The sequence below is a fragment of the Nicotiana tomentosiformis genome, chromosome 7 (genome assembly GCF_000390325.3).
Source record: "Nicotiana tomentosiformis chromosome 7, ASM39032v3, whole genome shotgun sequence".
NCBI lineage: Eukaryota > Viridiplantae > Streptophyta > Magnoliopsida > Solanales > Solanaceae > Nicotiana > Nicotiana tomentosiformis.
In genome coordinates, this window is record NC_090818.1 from 25,469,452 (window position 1) to 25,476,153 (window position 6,702).

Sequence of the window (6,702 nt, forward strand, 5' to 3'; positions counted from 1 at the left end):
CTCCAGCTTCAGAATACCCCTCATGTTCCTTTACAGCATTTGTTTACCTTTAACTAGCTAAGCTAGAACAAGTGTCTTTGAAATTTTGTTAGACATATGAGACAAAAAATATATTATGCACTTTACTGTTAATCGAAATATTAACGTACTCGCATTGCCAACTACTGCTAATCTGCTGTCCGTGCTTTCCTTTAGTAGTCATTGTCTGTGCTTAACTCTTTCTATCTAGTACATCTTTATAATAAACAGAAGATTCTGTATCCGATAGACTAGTACACCAGATTTAGGAGCCGTTTGGACATAATATTTTTCTTTTCCTCTTTTCCAAAAAGTATTTTTAAATCAGTGTTTGGTTATACATTTAGCTGAATTTTTAAAGATGAGTTTCAAATTTGAAAAAATGGTTTTTACCTCTTTTTCAAGTAACAATATTTTTCTCTTATAAAACGATAATATTTTTCAAGTAAAATGTATATCCAAACACAAGTTGAATTTTCAAATATTTTTTTTAACTTAACTTTAATTTTTTTTTAAATCTCACATTTTTTATGTGCAAATATCTACTTACTTAAGAATATGCCAAACATATGGGGTCTCATAGTATGGCGTAGTTGCGAACACTTAGTGTCCTGCATTCCCCAATATTCTTCTATGTTGAAAAGAAATCTTAAAACCAGCTGAACATATTGAATTGAACCTAACTAACTGGCTTTTAGTTTCTTTTTTCATAAAAATATAGATTTTGGTTCAGGCTTATATTATAACAAGGATCGACTTATAATTTTATAGCCCAAAAAGAAGAACTAAAGCTAATGAATATATTACACCCTTCCCCTCTAATCCCTTCCTTTTTCTCCTTTGCTAGGGAACTGGGGAAGGCAACCTGTTTACAGTTTAGAATTTGCAGAAAGTCAGATAGTAGATACTTATTTTTTCAGATGACAATTTAGTTATTTTTTATATATATTTTTTGCTCCCCCCCCTCTTCCCTCCTCTTTTCTCCCCTACTCTTCCTTTCCACCTTTTCTTGAGCCGAGGGTCTGTCGGAAATAACCTCTCTATCTCTCCAGGTAGGGGTAAAGTCTGCGTACTCAATACCCTCCCCAGACCCCCCGTGAGATTATACTGGGTATGTTGTTGTTGTTGTTGTTGTTTGTTGCTCCGTCCTAGTACAATTTTAAAATTCAGTTTATTGTCATATATATTTCCAAATAATTGAATTGTTAATGCGATTATACAACAAGACATCTAGATAAATTCTTTTCTAGTTTATTCTTTCCGCTAATGTTTAATTTTAACGTCTTAACATACTATATTGAATGTAAGTCTGGTTGGACTTGACTCTGTCACAGACTCAAAAATAAGTAGATCCGAGCTCGAGTTAGAAGACTGCTGAGTTCGAGCCAGCTTGATTCCTGATTCTAGTTAAGAGCTGAGCTTGAAGCCTGCTAGATTTGTCCCGGTGTAATCTATTGAAACGGAACAGAAACTACTCATATTTAATGTGTATATTAAATCAATTGCAAAATCAACACAATTTCCTCTGTTTCAATTTAGATGATATAGTTTGACTTGACACAAAGTTTAAGGAAAAAAAAAAACTCCTTAAACATGTGGTGCTAAAGCTGAAGGAGCAAAAGCTTAGTGGAGCCATGATATTTGTATGGTATGAAAACTTCTCGTTAAGGGTAAAGCGAGTAGAATGAAAAATTTAAAGTTAAATTATTTTTAAATATAAAAATGAATCATTATTTTTGCAACGGATGAATAAGTAAAATGTGTCATATGAATTAAAACGGATGGAGTATATGTTTTTTGCTATACATACTTTTCATTTAATTTTTGATTAAGTGACATATATTGTCCATTTTATAAATATCCCGTGCGACTAAATTTTTATCAAATATTAGCCTCGAAAAAGTTGGTGAAATTGTGTTTCTAATTTAATAATAACTAGATGTGTGTTGCCCGGGCTAACCCCGGGCCCGATATATTGGTTCATGAAATATGAAATATATTGATACGTTATACTTTTTACTTAATAAAAAGGTAAAAAATCCATGTAAATTCAGATATGATAAAGTAATACAAGAACACGTAAAAGTAATATAGGAATGTAAAAAACATGAGATTTCCTCGAGGAAACGTGCATTGGTAAAGAGAGGAAGCACCCAAAGTATTACACCCTGTTAAGTTCAATTTAACTAGCATAACACAAAACCATATGCAACACATGCTCCAGAATTGGCATCAGTTAGCCTCGCCCTCTGTCCATTTCCCTGCAAAACATTTAAAAAGAGCATAGAAATTGTTAGTATTATTAAATAATAAATTTTTCTTGGCTAAGCATGCTAGAAAACTTTAAGTATTTATATGCTTGTTTAATATATATATATATATTCAGCCATTCTTCAACTATTATGTGGTCCATCTTCATCTGATGCATAAAATTTTATTTCTTGAAGCTAATAAATTTTATTTCAATTTTTTGTCACATCTCATTGCAGATGTAAGTATTATTTGCGCACCTATATGCTTTCAAGAAGTACAAGTATTCCAATGTTGCTAATTAGGCATTATTTCCATCATCAATGATACCTGTAACTTTTCTTTATTCTCTATTTTCTCCAGAAAACTTCTTAGAAGTAGCAAATGAATTACAAACCATACTGTAGCCTAAGATTCATATCCACACACAATCCAAAGTAGAATACTAGGAACGCACACACAATCTCTTATTATAACAATCAAAACAGAAATGGATTACCTATAAGAGCTATTTGATTACTGCACTCTATATAATGCAGTTACCATATATTTAAACACAGACCCATACTAAGAGCCCGTTTGGACGTACAATTTTTTTTTTTTTTTTTCAAAATCAGCGTTTGGCCATAAAATTTTTAATTTTCACTTGAAGATATTTTGGATTTTTTCGAAAATTTGAAAAACTCCAAAAAACTGGTTTTCAAAATTTTCACTCAGATCACTCACAAAACTTCAAAAACAACCCAAAATTATATTCATGTCCAAACACAACTCTAATTTTCAAATACTATTTTCACTTGAAATTTTTTTTCACTTTTTTTTTGGAATTTTATTACTCTTATGTCCAAACGCCCACTAAGTTCTTGGTACTCAGATTATTATATAGTGAATCAAAGACAACATAAATCATACCAATTAAAATTAACACAAAACTTCACCTGCTGGATAGCTATGATCTCCAGAAAATTCCTAAACTTGCTTACACAAAAAAAACACGAATATTATATCTAAAATATAGACCTTTTGCCTTTTCCCTGGAAACTATCTTAGTGGAAGAGTCCAACATATAAAAAAACGCAGATGGAAAAAACTGAATCCATATTTAATTGAAAAATGGTTGAGAATAAATTGAGAATATAAAGATGGAAAATAAATTTTTGAGAATTATAAAGATAGAAAATAAATTTTTGAGAACTATAAAGATGAAAATAATGAAATCACATAATGGAAGAATACTAACAAATGTCACAGAGACTTACCAATCAAACAAAATCAGAAAGTATTTAGAGTTGCAATCAAAAGTAGAAATCAAGTTGTACTAATCATTCAATGTACATTGATATGTAAAGAGTTTGATTGATTGGAGAGAAGAGGTGCCTTAGTGTGAGTAATAATCTGGCTCTAATTCAACCCTATAACTTTATACTACAAGCTATAGATGATTACATGAAATCACTTCACATTCTTTCGTTTTCATAATTCTTGGCTGCAACTTCATTTTAGGTTACTAACTGTTTCATATTATTTACACGCATTTAGGGACAATGGCACATTGTTGCAAAATATCCACCACAATGGTTGCAAAACAACGTGCAAAATGGCACATTCTTTACATCCCTTACACGAATCTGTTTAGGTATGTACTATTTGCATATTGACAGATTGTAATACAACTATAATGCTGCAATTAGTTTCCATTTTTGCAGGCTATGACAATACTATTGGCACCTGTAGAAATTCTTTCTTCGCATTAGCCCAACTCAATTCTTGTCACATAATGTAGCCAGAGTGGAGAACTTGCAGCAAACCACCAATATAGAATTTGGTAAAGTAGAAAAGAAAAAAGTAACGTGTTATGCAGTATATTGCCATGTAAGTCGGAATTTGTAAAAGTTAAGAAATGAAAATGAAATGTCAAGTTAAAAGCATGTCAAAAGCTAGACAAATAACTTACCAGTGACGTGCGTCTTTTGCCGGTTAAATAAAGATCAGAAAAATAAATGAAAGATAAAAGATAAATAATAAGTTAATGTACATTACATTTATATAAAATAGATTCAAGTATCCGCCCTTGCAGCCTTAGTCTGGACAACGACAGCTTAGAATACGACATCTTAATAAGTTATATATGTTTTCTTTGATCAGTTAAGAAATTGCATGTTTTGAAGCATACCTAAAAGAAGCCAAAAGCAGATATATCTAGTAAATAAGATGCCCAAGTGATCATCTGGATTAGTGTGTAGGATCCAGTAAAAATTACAATATCAGTTTGGCATAATTTCTTTCGGGACAGAAAAGAAAGAAAGATGGGAGGGACCCTGGACAAGAAAATCCTCATCAAGCAGCTTCATAGCGGATAAAGGGAATTTATTGTTCTCTGAAATTATTCATTCAAAGATTATACATTGATATATTTTTACTTATAATTAATACTCACAAAATTAGTACATGACTCAATGAATAAATTGATTAATAAAATTTCAATAGTTAAATAATTAATAAAAATAGTAATACAAAATTCGTTTACTTCAACTATAAAAAAAGTCACTTTATGAAGAGTTTAATCGCTCACCATTTAGTATAAAGCGTTGATGTGTCACGCACACGATTAAACATTTGGCATTCTGGCCAAAACATCAAATCATTATTCTCGTCCGATTAATCAGTTCTTCAAAAGATCTATCAGACTATGGAGTGAATGATTTGATCAATGAATATTCGATTCTTTCTTCAATGTAGAATCGATTCACACCAATTCTTCTATTTTTTATAGAAAAAATACGCTTGCCATTCGTTGGTTATTAGCGGCATCCCGAAAACGTCCGGGTCGAAATATGGCTTTCAAATTAAGTTCCGAATTAGTGGATGCTGCCAAAGGGAGTGGACGTTCCGTGAATAGCCGGGACATTGAGGAATATCCAGAAAGGCATTTCAGGAATCGGCCTGATTCTATCTCTTTTCGTTCCGTTTGAAGAAAGGAAGGAAAGAAAAACCCTCTCTACCTTGTACCTTATTCTCTCCGAGTCAACCACCGTTAAAATCAAGAAAAATTAACCTTGACACAATGTAAGTAATTGAAGACCAAAGGATACTAAGACTAAAGTTTGGGGCAAGGGGCGAAAAGTAGACAAGGGAAACAATAAAAAGTGAGTGCCGAACACCTATTTGGTGCTTTTATAACCAAGTATATGATCATAAAGTAAATAAATATTTTTGCAGTTATAGCAAAAATACTCTATTAAAAATGAGTAACTTCAATATAGTTACTTCTATAATCTATAGCGCATTTTGAACAATGTAGATAAATTAAAGATACAACAACAACAACAACATACCCAGTATTATCCCACACCGTGGGGTCTGGGAAGGGTAGCGTGTACGCACACCTTACCCCTACCTTGTGAGGATAGAGATGTTGTTTTCAATAGACCCCCGGCTCAGGATAGTATAAGTACCACATTAATAAAAATATAGGCAAGAAGGGACAGTACTCAAAAGCCATATAAAAGCAGAATAAAACAACAAGACAGTAAGGTGATCAACAATGAAAGAAAACAAAGGTTAGTCATAAAAACCTACTACCAACAGAAAGCGAGACTGCGTGCCAATACTACTGTTATGAACACTCTACACTACTTACTCTACTATCCTAATCCTCGACCTCCATACCTTCCTATCAAGGGTCATGTCCTTGGTCAGTTGAAGTTGCGCCATGGCTTGCCTAATCACCTCTCCCCACCTCTTCTTTGGCCTACCTCTACCTATCCGTAAGTCCTCCAATGTCAACCTCTCACACCTCCTCACCGGGGCGTCTGTGCTCCTCCTCCTCACATGACCAAACTACCTAAGCCGCGCTTCCCTCGTCTTGTCCTCAATAGAGGCCACACCCACCTTATCGCGAATAACCTTATTTCTGATCCTATCTAACCTGGTGTGCCTACACATCCATCTCAACATCCTCATCTCTGCTACTTTCATCTTCTGAACATGAGAAATCTTGACTGGCCAACACACAGTCCCATACAACATCATTGGTCTGACCACCACTTTGTAGAACTTACCCTTAAGTTTCGGTGGCACCTTCTTGTCACACAAAACACCGGAAGCGAGTCTCCATTTCATCCACCCCGCCCCAATACGATGTGCGACATCTTCATCAATCTCCCCACCCCCTGAATAATAGACCTGAGGTACTTAAAACTCCATCTCCTAGGGATGACCTGCGAGTCCAGCCTCACCTCTCCTTCCCCTCCTAGAGTCTCACTACTAAACTTACACTCCAAGTATTCTGTCTTGGTCCTGCTCAACTTGAAATCTTTTGATTCCAGGGTCTGCCTCAATACCTCTAATTGCGCGTTCACAACGTCTCGCGTCTCGTCAATCAATACAATATCATCTGCAAATAGCATGAACCACGGCACCTACCCTTGGATG